The sequence below is a fragment of the Ovis canadensis genome, chromosome 1 (assembly GCF_042477335.2).
Source record: "Ovis canadensis isolate MfBH-ARS-UI-01 breed Bighorn chromosome 1, ARS-UI_OviCan_v2, whole genome shotgun sequence".
Lineage (NCBI taxonomy): Eukaryota > Metazoa > Chordata > Mammalia > Artiodactyla > Bovidae > Ovis > Ovis canadensis.
In genome coordinates, this window is record NC_091245.1 from 234158528 (window position 1) to 234171912 (window position 13385).

Below are 13385 nucleotides of genomic sequence, written 5' to 3' on the forward strand. Positions count from 1 at the left end.
TTTTATAAAGAATGGGTCCATGTACCTAATATATGTCACATTCTTGATTTTCTAACTCACAAGACAGGGTTCTGATATTGAGGAAGGTGGGGCAATAGGATAAAGTCTGGCTATGAGTAATCGAGTCCTAAAAAATAAGATTTGATTCAGGTCATACCAGAATGGTCTAGTGGTTTTCCCTACTTTCTTCAATTTAAGTCTGAATTTGGCAATAAGGAGTTCATGATCTGAGCCACAGTCAGCTCCTGGTCTTGTTTTTGTTGACTGTACAGAGCTTCTCCATCTTTGGCTGCAAAGAATATAATCAATCTGATTTCAGTATTGACCATCTGGTGATGTCCATGTGTAGAGTCTTCTCTTGTGTTGTTGGAAGAAGGTGTTTGCTATGACCAGTGCATTTTCTTGGCAAAACTCTATTGGCCTTACAAATAGCTGTGAAAAGAAGAGAAGCAAAAAGCCAAGGAGAAAAGGAAAGATATAAGCATCTGAATGCAGAGTTCCAAAGAATAGCAAGGAGAGATAAGAAAGCCTTCCTCAGAGATCAGTGCAAAGAAACAGAGGAAAACAACAGAATGGGAAAGACTAGAGATCTCTTCAAGAAAATTAGAGATAACAAGGGAACATTTCATGCAAAGATGGGCTCGATAAAGGACAGAAATAGTATGGACCTAACAGAAGCAGAAGATATTAAGAAGAGGTGGCAAGAATACACAGAAGAACTATACAAAAAAGATCTTCACGACCAAGATAATCACGACGGTGTGATCACTCACCTAGAGCCAGACATCCTGGAATGTGAAGTCAAATGGGCCTTAGGAAGCATCACTACAAACAAAGCTAGTGGAGGTGATGGAATTCCAGTGGAGCTATTTCAAATCCTGAAAGATGATGCTGTGAAAGTGCTGCACTCAATATGCCAGCAAATCTGGAAAACTCAGCAGTGGCCACAGGACTGGAAAAGGTCAGTTTTCATTCCAATCCCAAAGAAAGGCAATGCCAAAGAATGCTCAAACTACCACACAATTGTACTCATCTCACCCGCTAGTAAAGTAATGCTCAAAATTCTCCAAGCCAGGCTTCAGCAATACATGAACTGTGAAATTCCAGATGTTCCAGCTGGTTTTAGAAAAGACAGAGGAACCAGAGATCAAATTGCCAATATCTGCTGGATCATGGAAAAAGTAAGAGAGTTCCAGTAAAACATCTATTTCTGCTTTATTGACTATGCCAAAGCCTTTGACTGTGTGGATCACAATAAACTGTGGAAAATTCTGAAAGAGATGGGAATACCAGACCACCTGACCTGCCTCCTGAGAAATCTGTATGCAGGTCAGGAAGCAACAGTTAGAACTGGACATGGAACAACAGATGTATTCCTTTCCAAATAGGAAAAGGAGTAGGTCAAGGCTGTATATTGTCACCCTGCTTATTTAACTTCTATACAGAGTACATCATGAGAAACGCTGGACTGGAAGAAGCACAAGCTGGAATCAAGATTGCTGGGAGAAATATCAATAACCTCAGATATACAGATGACACCACCCTTATGGCAGAAAGTGAAGAGGAACTGAAGAGCCTCTTGATGAAAATGAAAGAGGAGAGTGAAAAAGTTGGCTTAAAGCTCAACATTCAGAAAACGAAGATCATGGCATCTGGTCCCATCACTTCATGGGAAATAGATGGGGAAACAGTGGAAACAGTGTCAGACTTAATTTGGGGGGCTCTAAAATCACTGCAGATGGTGATTGCCGCAATGAAATTAAAAGACGCTTACTCCTTGGAAGAAAAGTTATGACCAACCTAGATAGCATATTCAAAAGCAGAGACATTACTTTGCCAACAAAGGTCTGTCTAGTCAAGGTTATGGTTTTTCCTGTGGTCATGTATGGATGTGAGAGTTGGACTGTGAAGAAAGCTGAGCACCGAAGAATTGATGCTTTTGAACTGTGGTGTTAGAGAAGACTCTTGAGAGTCCCTTGGACTGCAAGGAGACCCAACCAGTCCATCCTAAAGGAAATCAGCCCTGGGATTTCTTTGGAGGGAATGATGCTAAAGCTGAAACTCCAGTACTTGGCCACCTCATGCAAAGAGTTGACTCATTGGAAAAGACTCTGATGCTGGGAGGGATTGGGGGCAGGAAGAGAAGGGGACGACAGAGGATGAGATGGCTGGATGGCATCACGAACCTGATGGATGTGAGTCTGAGTGAACTCCGGGAGTTGGTGATGGACAGGTAGGCCTGGCGTGCTGCGATTCATGGGGTTACAAAGAGTCGGACACGACTGAGCGACTGAACTGAACTGAACTGAAAAGAGCTTAAACAAGATAGAAACTTATTTTCTTTGCATTTAAAATAAATCTAGGACTTCCCTGGTGGTCCAGTCGTTAAGAATCTGCTTACCAGTGCAGGGAACACATGATCTAGTCCAGGAAGATTCCACGAGCCACAGTGAGAAAACCACGAAGCCCACTTGCTGCAACTAGAGAAAGCCTACACAAGCAGTGAAGACACCACACAGCTAAAAGGAAGTAAATAAAAAAAATTTTTTTTAAGAAATTAAAGAAATCTATAGAAAGTCACTCTAGGAGTTGTATGTTGTTTTGTGGTCACCAGGGACCAGAACTCCTTCCAACTTGGTATGTCTGTCATTCTTGGATTCCGTTACTCGATGGCTGCTGGAGCTCCTTATTTGAAGCAATAGAAAGGGAAAACTGAAGGGTCTACTGATACTCTCTACAGTTGCACCTTTTTTCTGCTCCCATCTGATTGGCCAAAACTTAGTTACATGGTCACACCCAGCTGCAAGGGAAGCTGACAAATGTAATCTGTTAGCTGGATGTAAGGTGACCCAGTGGTAAAGACTCCGCCTGCCAATGCAGGAGATGCAAGAGACCCTTGGATCCCTGAGTCAGGAAGATCCCCTGGAGTAGGAACTGGCAACCTACTTCAGTATTCTTGCCTGGAAAATTCCCTGGACAGAGGAACCTGGTGGGCTACAGTTCACGGGGTCGCAAGAGAGTCAGACATGACTGAGTGCACTCATGCATCAAGGTGACCAGAGAAAAAGTAGGTTTTGTTATAAGGAAGAGGGGAACAATATTGAGAGGCTATCTGCAATCTTCTTCCACTTCCTTTCTAACTCTAAGTTGTGGTGAATAACTGGATACTTCAGGTGTTTGAATATTAGGTAAGGATGGCTACATAAATTATCACATTTAACCCTCATATAGTTAATAAAAATGCCACAGGATGGGAGTCAACAGACATTTAAAATTAAGAAACAAAGTAGGGCACAATAACAATACAAGATATAGGTTTGAATTCTGATTCTTTTTCAACTGAGCAATCTCAGCTGACCTACAGTGGTAGTGAGTAAAACCCCAGAAAAGTATGTAAAATTTTTAAAACCTTTAGCTACTGATATTTTTGTGTCAATTGTTTAGTAGCAAGTTTTTTGGGTTCATGTTTAGGAATGCATGTAAGAATTAAAGATTTTAAAATTTAAAAAATAAAAAACTAAAATTAAAAAAAAAAGAAAGAAAAAAAAATCCTTGGGCTGTTTTATATATATGATTTTTTAAAAGATATTTGATATGCTTAGGAGAAGGTGATGATTCAATTTTAAGTCTGACCTATTAATGAATTGTTTAAACTCTCAAAAAGATTTTGTTTGTGAGATTTATAAGTCTGTACTGTGAAATATTTGAGGTGTTGGAGAGAATAAAATGTAGCAAAGTCATATTTGAAGTGTCTAAAGGAATCTGGCTAATCATGTAGGAGGTATTGGCCATTTAAGAAATTTTCATTTATTAAATTTATGAATGAATTATATGAATAATTTCTTGTGTGTCTTTCCAGAAACATTTCATACTGGTGTTGGAGAAGACTCTTGAGAGTCCCAAGGACTGCAAGGAGATCCAACCAGTCCATTCTGAAGGAGATCAGCCCTGGGTGTGCTTTGGAAAGAATGATGCTAAAGCTGAAACTCCAGTACTTTGGCCACCTCATGCGAAGAGTTGACTCATTGGAAAAGACTCTGATGCTGGGAGGGATTGGGGGCAGGAGGAGAAGGGGACGACAGAGGATGAGATGGCTGGATAGCATCACTGACTCGATGGACGTGAGTTTGAGTGAACTCTGGGAGTTGGTGATGGACAGGGAGGCCTGGCGTGCTGTGATTCATGGGGTCACAAAGAGTCGGACACGACTGAGCGATTGAACTGAACTGAACTGAACTCATTCATAACTATGTGTGCATACTTCCTACTTTAAACTCTTCACTGTATACTTTCATATCATTTGAGTATTTATCAAGTGAGTATATTACTTTTTCAAAAACAGTTCTGCTTTTGGTTCACAAGACTGTTTATGGAGAATCTCTTAGCACATGTGGAATCACAATTCTCTAAACTGCTCGCTGGCAGAAAAACAGGTGCTGTGATGGACAAGACTGTGCCTTCAAGATAGTTTATCTGTGGTTATTTGTCTTGCTGTCTCTGGAACCCAGCTCTCAGCACACAATTGAGGCAGTAATTGAGGCTCAGATACCTTTGGTTGCCTTCAGGATTCCAGAGCTTTCTGAGGCGAGTTCCTCAGTATTCTGTTGTAACCACAGACATACAATAACCTTGGAAATCATGAAGCCCTGTAACTAGGCTTGAAGACTCGGGAGCAGAGAAATCCCTGTTGAAGAATTAGTGGGAAAATTCTTTCAGTGATTAAGAAAGTTCTAGAAAATGACTGTCATGAGAGAATCTTATAAGAATTGTTGCCTGGATACTAGCAATAACCAATAAAGCCAGTGTTTTCCACACTGTGGACAGTGTACTTCCTTGATCATTTTGGGTTATATTCAAGTACAACTCTGCTATTATTTACTTATTTGTCTTACAATAAATTAATTTTTATTTATATTTAAATTAAATGTATTAAGCACAAAGTAGCCAAAGTGTCATTTTTTTAAAGTCAGTCAGATCACATCACCTCTCTGCTCAAAATCTTCCAATAGCCTTGATTGCTTTACAGCATTCGTTGTCTACAGGGATCTATGCATCTTGTGCCTCCCAGTACCCTCTCGTCTCATCTTCATGCTCCATCCCAGCACTTAGCTTCACCCACAGTGGCCTCCTTGCTTCTTCCCCAAGACGTCAAGCTCATTTCCGACACACAGTCCTCACACTTCAAGGTGGCTCTGCCTGGAATGCTCCTCTAGATATCTCCCTGTTTCACAACGTTGATACAGTCTGGTCACAAACAGTTTTTTCTCAGAAATGGTGATCGCCAAATGGCACTTGCTTGTCATTATATGACCTTTACCCTGCTTTATTTTCCTTCTTAGCATTTATTATCACCAAAAATACTATACAAAAATACAATTGTTCATTTATTTATCACCCATCTCCCCTGACTAGAATGTAAGCACCAAGAAATCAGGGGTCCTTCCTGTTTAGTCCGCTATTGAATTCTCAGAACCTACAATGGGGCCTAAAACAAAACAAGGGCCTACTAGGCAATTGTTGAATGGATGGACAGGTAGAAAAATGGAAGTTTGATATCTGAGGAAAGTGAAGCCGCTCAGTCGTGTCCAACTCTTTGAGACACCATGGACTGTAGCCTATCAGGCTCCTCGGTTCATGGGATTTTCCAGGCAAGAGTGCTGGAGTGGATTGCCATTTCCTTGCAGAACCCATAAAGGAGGATTTACAAATAAATGGATGAATGGATTAGTCAATAGAGGTTATAGAGAAATCTGACCAGTCTTTTTTTAAGTGAATATAGATACTTGTCACTATCATACAACTAAATATGGATTTAAAATATGGATCATTTAGAGAAAATATACTTTTTAAAATCTCTAAAAATATAGTTGAATTTTCTTCTGATTTCTCATTGGGAAAGAACTTTCTAATCTAAAATACAGTAGAAGAATAATAAATGAAAAGGTCACTATATGTGAATTCAAAACTTAATTTCTTTAGGACATTTATTGCGTTAAGCCTTATTTATTTGTTTTTACATTTCTCATGGAAATGCAAATTAAAATCACAATAAGATACAACTACACATCTATTACGATGACTAAAAAGCAATACTCCAAAACAAAACAAAATCCCCAAAACAGGGAATTTCCTGGTGATCCAGTGGCTAGGACATTATGCTCTGACTGCCAAGGGCCTGAGTTCAATCTCTGCTTCAGGGAACTAAAATTCTGTAAGCTATGTGGCACAGCAAAAAAACAAAAACTACAAACAAAACTGGCAATACTGAGGACAAATGAAGATATGGAGCAAAGGAAATTTTCCTTCAATCTTGATAGGAATACAAAATAGTACAGCCATTCTGGAAAACAGTTTGGGGGTTTTCTTATAAAGTTAAACATTCACTCACCCTATAGCCTGGTGATCCCACTTTGAAGTATTTACCTGAGAGAAATGAAATTTTGTGTTCAAACACTTACAAGTGAATGTTTATAGTGGCTCCACTTGTTACTGACAAAATCTGGAAATAATGCAAATGTCCTTCAACTAGTATTTGGAGAAACAAAACATGGAATTCCATACATGTTGCTCAGCAGTAAAAAAGGAACAAACAACTGACATACACAGTAACATGGATGTATATCTCAAATGCCTTATATTAACTGAAAGAAGCCAGACTAAAAGGCTGTTCAGTTTAATTCAGTTACTCAGTCGTGTCCAACTCTTTGAGACCCCATGGACTGCAGCACACTAGGCTTCCCGGTCCATCACCACCTCCTGAAGCTTGCTCAAACTCATGTCCATCGAATCGGAGATACCATCCAACCATCTCATCCTCTGTCGTCCCCTTCTCCTTCTGCCTTCAGTCTTTCCCAGAATCAGGGTCTTTTCCAATGAGTCAGTTCTTTGCATCATTGGTCAAAGTATTGGAGCTTCAGTTTCAGCATCAGTCCTTCCAATGAATATTCAGGACTGATTTCCTTTAGGATTGACTGGTTTCATCTCCTTGAAATTCAAGGGACTCTCAAGAGTCTTCTCCAACACCACAGTTCAAAAGCATCAGTTCTTCAGTGCTCAACTTTTTTTACGGTCCAACTCTCACATCCATACATGACTACTGGAAAAAGCATAGCTTTGACTAGACAGACCTTTGTTGGCAAAGTAATGTCTCTGCTTTTGAATATGCTGTCTAGGCTGATCAGAGCTTTTCTTCCAAGGAACAAGCGTCTTTTAATTTCATGGCTGCAGTCTCCATCTGCAATGATTTTGGAGCCCCAAAAAATAAAGTCTGTCACTGCTTCCATTGTTTCCCCATCTGTTTGCCATGAAGTAATGGGACCAGATGCCATGGTATTAGTGTTTTGAATGTTAAGTTTTAAGCCAGCCTTTTCACTCTCCTCTTTTACTTTCATCAAGAGGCTCTTCAGTTCCTCTTCACTTTCTGCCATAAGGGTGGTGTCATCTGCATATCTGAGGTTATTGATATTTGTCCTGTCAATCTTGATTCCAGCTTGTGCTTCATCCAGCCAGGCATTTCGCATGATGTACTCTGCATAGACGTTAAATAAGCAGGGTGACAGTATACAGCCTTGATGTATTCCTTTCCCAATTTGGAACCAGTCTGTTGTTTCATGTCCGGTTCTAACTGGTATATTCTGTATGATTTCTTTATACAACATTCTGGAAAAGGCAAAACTATAGAGACAGAAAGCAGATGAGTGGTTGCCATGGGTTAGAGGCTGGAGAAGTGCGGAGATGGGTTCACTACCAAAGGACATGGGGATTGCAGGGAAGGAATGGAGAAGCAGATGTACACAATGGGCTTGTGGACACAGCAGGGGAAGGAGAGGGTGGGAAGAACTGAAAAGGAGCATTGACATATATTCACTGTCATGTGTAAAACAGCTAGCTAGTGAGAAGCTGCTATGCAACACATGGAGCCCAGCCTGGCCGTCTGTGAGGACCCAGAGTGATGGGAAGGAGGGGGAGGGGAGGCTCAAGAGGAAAAGGATATACAGATAATTATGACTGATTCGCATTTTTGTACTGCAGAGACCAACACAACACTGTAAAGCAATTTTCCTCCAATTAAAAATTTTTTTTAAATTTTTAAAAAATGGTGGGGACATTTTTTGGAGGTGATAGAAATATTCTATAAACTGAGTGTGCTTCTGGTTACCCAACTTCATGTGTTTGTAAAAATTCATAAAAATTTATACTAACAAGGGGGAACTTTACAATATGTAAAATATACCATAATAAACCTGATTTTTTTTTTAAAAAAAGGAAACATAGAACGTAAGCAAACTGGAAAATGCTTTTAAAAAAGTGTGACCAGAGCTTCCCTGGTGGCTCAGTGGTAAAGAATCTGCCCGCTAATGCAGGAGACCCAGGTTCGATCCCTGGTCTGGGAGGACCCCACATACCAAGGAGTCTGGCCCATTCGCCAGACTACTGAGCCTGGGCCCTAGAGACTGGAGTCACAGCTACCGAGCCCACGCGCTGCAACTACTGAAGTGTCTGCACCCCAGAGCTCATGCTTTACAATAAGAGAAGCCACTGCAGTGAGAAGCCCATGCACCGCAGCTACAGAAGCCCGCAAAGACCCAGCACAATAAAAATAAATAAATAAATAAATTTTTAAGTGTGAAAAAGTAAGTATATTGTTAATAAAATTGATGAGAAACACTAGTCGCTAAATAACAAAAGAAAAAAATGTCCATTCTAACTAGTAATGCACTAATTGAAATTAAGGCACATTGAAATACCATTTCCCACATTTATTCTCTTCCTCCATTGCTTTTTTTAAAGTTTAATACAGAATGTGGGCAACGGTGTGGAGGGATACATATGCTCACACAATTCTGGTGAGAGTGTAAATTGATTCAAATCTTCTTGGGAAGTAGTCTGGCAGATCAGCATCAAGAGATTAAGAAGTGTTCACAATTTTCATTACAGTAATTTTACTTCTGAGAATCTGCCCTAAGGAAATAAACCAAGGTGTGAGAATATTTTTACGTATAAAGATGATTGGGACAAATTATTTACAGCAGCAAAAAGTTTGGAACAATTTAAGTGTCTACATTAATATAATGGTCAAAAAATTGTATAAAAATTATATATTTATTTATTCACATGAAGAAATAGAATAAGGTAGCCATTGAAAATGATGTTTGAGAAGAATTAATAACAGAAAAAGTACTTTTGAAATAATGTAAAGAATGTAGAATAGGGCTTCCCTAGTGGCACAGTGAATGGGAATCTGCCTGCCAGTACAGGAAGATCCCACATGCTGTGGAGCAAATAAGCCCGTGCACTCCAACTTCTGAGCCTGTTCTCTAGAGCCCGGGAGCTGCAGCTACTGAAATCCACACACCCCAGAGCCTGTGCTCCACAAGAGAAGCCACTGCAAAAAGAAGCCTGTGCACCTCAAGAAAGAGTAGCCCCTTCTTGCTGCAGCTGGAGAAAAGCTCATGCAGCAAAAAAGACCCAGTCCAGCCAAAAGTAAATAAATAAATAAAACTATTTTTTTAAGGCATAAAGAATTTTTCAAAAAAAGAATGTAGAATAGCATAAAAAGTACAATCTTAATCGTGTAAAAGTATAACATATTAAAAAGCAGAGACATTACTTTGCCAACAAAGGTCCATCTAGTCAAGGCTATGGTTTTTCCAGTAGTCATGTATGGATGTAAGAGTTGGACTGTGAAGAAGGCTGAGCGCCGAAGAATTGATGCTTTTGAACTGTGGTGTTGGAGAAGACTCTTGAGAGTCCCTTGGACTGCAAGGAGATCCAACCAGTACATTCTAAAGGAGATCAGTCCTGGGATTTCTTTGGAGGGAATGATGCTAAAGCTGAAACTCCAGTACTTTGGCCACCTCATGCGAAGAGTTGACTCATTGGAAAAGACTCTGATGCTGGGAGGGATTGGGGGCAGGAGGAGAAGGGGATGACAGAGGATGAGATGGCTGGATGGCATCACTGACTCGATGGACATGAGTTTGAGTAAACTCCGGGAGTTGGTGATGGACAGGTAGGCCTGGTGTGCTGCGATTCATGAGGTCGCAAAGAGTCAGACACGACTGAGCGACTGAAGTGAACTGATCCATACATAATAGAGCTCAAAAGTTAATTTGCTAACATGTTGATCTTAGTTATCTGGAGTAGCTGGTTTTATTTTCCTTCTTACTGGCTTCTGATTTTTGTTTAAAATACCCAAAAAATGTTTTTGTGAAGAAACATTCTAAGGTTAAGTGGACTCAGCAGACATCCCAAACTTGGATTCCAGATGACTGGTGTCACTGTTTCACAGAAGCTTGAAAATCTACTATATTTGTAGGTTTTGCTTCTAAAAACCATAAACCATAACATTCTGAAATAAAATACAATAATATTTGGGCTATATTAGAAGTTTTCTTAGAAATTAAATTATGGCCCATTTACACTTCTGCAGTTGGAGTTCAAATTTTTATTTTATTTTTGGTTGCACCTTGATGCTTGTAGGATCTTTGTTCCCTGACTAGGGATTGAATTCAGGCCCTGGGCAGTGAGAGCTTGGTGTCCTAACCACTGGACTGCTGGGGAATTCCCAGAGTTCAAAATTTTGAATGTGAGATTCAAAACTCTCTAAGCTTTGACTGTCTGATATGGTAGCCACTAGTCACACATGGCACTTGAACTGTGGCCAGAATTAACTGGGAGGTTCTGAAAGTGTAAAATACATAGCACATTTTGAAGACTTTAGATGAAAAGAAGAATATGAAATATATTGTGAATAATTTTTTATAGTGATACACATTGAAATGCCACATTGTATATATAGGTTAAATGAAACGTACTATTAAAATTAATTTTACCTGTTTCTTTTTACTTTTTCAATGTGGTTACCAGAAAATGTTAACTATATAGCTTGAATTACATTTCTATTGGGAAGAGCAGTTTTAAAATCTGTTCTCAGTCTAGCCTTTGAATCTCATTTCCTCGCCTATGTTTGCACAGGAATAAACAATGTAGACCCCTCTTTCTTTCCCATAAGGTAAACTGCTATTTTATTGGGCACTTTTTGCTGCTGTTTACTCAGGCTTCAGTGACTTTCTTCATTTTAATTCACATCTAAATCCTATTCATCCTTAGGCACAACTTAAATGTTGTCATATTAATGAGGCTTTCTGCATTAAATTGGGATCCTATTCAGCTGTAAACAATGGAATCCAGCTAGATACCTCTATCAGCTAGGTGTTTTTCTTTCTTCTGTATCCAGAGGTTGGCCATCCAGGATTAATTGGTGCAGTAGCTCCATGATACCACCAACCTATAGGAGCTTTCTGCTTTTCATTCTACCATAACCTTGGCATAGGGCTTTTCTATTCATGATCACTTTATAGTCACAAGATGGCTGCTCCACCTCCAGCCATAAATCTGCATTCCAGGTAGGAAGAAATGTAACAAGGAAAAGTAACAAGGAGGAGGCAGGCATCTATAATAGGAAAGTAGACTTTTCAAAAAATCTTCAGTAGACTTTGACTTGTTTCTCATTGGCCTTGTGTTGTGTCAAACAAAAACCCAGTCTGCAAGAGAGCAAGGAATTTTAGCTCTTTTGATTTTTGCTGTCATTGCTGCTCTTGCTGTTGGCTTTAGTTTTGATTTTTCTTGCTTTCTTTCTTTTTTTTTTTTTGCTGTACAGATTGCTACAAGGACGTATCAGTAGAGAAAAGGCAATTCTAGTAGTGCCTGCCCACATCTTTGATTTTAGTGGTCAAAATTTATTTCCCTGGGTGGTGCTGGATACACACTGAAATTTTTGTCTATTTTTGCTTCCCCCTTCCTGAGGGATTTTGTTTCTCCCATAAACAGTTTTCCTTCAGGCAAAGAATGCAATTGTTTATCACATTTTTGATTTTCTTAATTACCTTCGCATTCCAGCCTTGCCTCTGGGGCCTTTTTATTCATTGTGCACAATGCCTAGAGCCTCAGAGCTTTTCAGGGGGCTGAATATTTTAAACCTGAAAAAAATGTATCGACTTCTAAATTCACAAAGAAATGGTGATATCAAAACTCATTAAATATTTAGTTAAGTGCCTCTGAAATATATAGTTATACTCAAACATTAATTGTTAAATTTAGTATTCACAAAAATGTTATTATATTTGAAATATATTTGCAGATTATGGGCTCACTTTCCTGAGTATGCATACTGATTACACAGAAATCATAGCCAACCAGAAATTAAACAATTTACTCCGAGCTTTAGAGGACATTACAGTAGTCTCCTCACATCCTTTCCAGCCAGATGATAACTCCAAGCCTTTTGCAGGACCTGTAATTCTGAGTGAGTGATTGAGTTGGGAATGGAGAGCTCTAAGCCATTCAAGCCAATGAAATATGAGAAGAACAGTACTGGCCTTCTCTCCTCGCTTCTTCTAGGTGTGAATAAGTAAGGGTTTTGCCCCTGTTGCTGCTGGCAGCCATCTATCTGGCCACCATAAAGAGACCTAGGCCTAGGACAAAGCTCACTCTTGTGGTGGGCGGAACAAAGAAAGAAGAAATGAGCTAGGCCCTTGAAAACATGATGACTCCACTAAATCAATAGCTCTGAAGTCTCTAGCCTTCTGGACTTCCAGGGGATGTTTGCTGGTAAAGCTCGGTGTTCTCTGTGATGCCAATCTGCTTAAAAATAAATGACATATTTAAGGTTTAGGAACCATGCAGATCTCAGAATATCATCATCTAGTTTCTAATCTGAAGGACACGGAGGCTCATGGATTCAAGTCATTTTCTCATAGTTTGCTGTATTCGTTTGCTAGGGCTGCCATAATAAACCACCACAGACTGGGTGGCATATGACTGCTGGCATATACAGCGGAAGCTTATCACAGTTCTGGAGGCTGGAAGTTCAATAAAGGTGCGGGCAAGTTTGGTCCGTTTTGAAGCCAGCCTCTCTCCCTGTCTTGCAGACAGCCAGCTTATTGCGTGTCCTCGTATGGCCTTTCTTCTTCTCACACCCCACTAGGGTCTCTCTGCGTGTCCACAGAGGGGAGCCCACCAAAGAGCTTCACTTAACGTCTTCAATGTTCCTATATCCAAATACAGTCACATTCTGAGTCACTAGGGGTGAATAGGTGTGTGAGGGCAAATGATTCAGTCTCCAGTGGTTACACTGTACTTTCTTTCCTCAATGGCAGAGGTCGGACTAGGACCCCTGCTCCCTAACTCCCAGGTGTGCTTTCTTACCACAGTGAAAGGAATGTCCAGTTTCTGTGTATGAAACATTTTAGAAGGAATCAAAGTAGCATTTAGAAAGGCATGGAGGTGCAGTTCAGCAGCAAAAAAAAAAACTGGAAGGAATGTGGAGGCTCCAAAAATCCAGTCTGATCTGCCAGTTCTAGAACCCAGTTATACAGAGGAAC

General features: G+C 39.9%; 1 long non-coding RNA gene across 2 annotated transcripts in view; it reads right to left on the reverse strand.

Annotated features, from left to right (window-relative positions):
• Nucleotides 1–13385, reverse strand: part of LOC138424648 (uncharacterized) — a 108250-nt gene that overhangs the window by 47281 nt on the left and 47584 nt on the right. Inside the window, exon 4 of one of the 2 annotated variants that reach the window (XR_011250920.1) lies at nucleotides 10445–12642. The exons of the other annotated variant lie outside the window; for it this stretch is intronic. This is a non-coding gene — a long non-coding RNA (uncharacterized lncRNA). Of the gene's footprint in view, nucleotides 1–10444; nucleotides 12643–13385 lie in introns of those variants that run through there. 2 annotated transcript variants of the gene reach the window in all.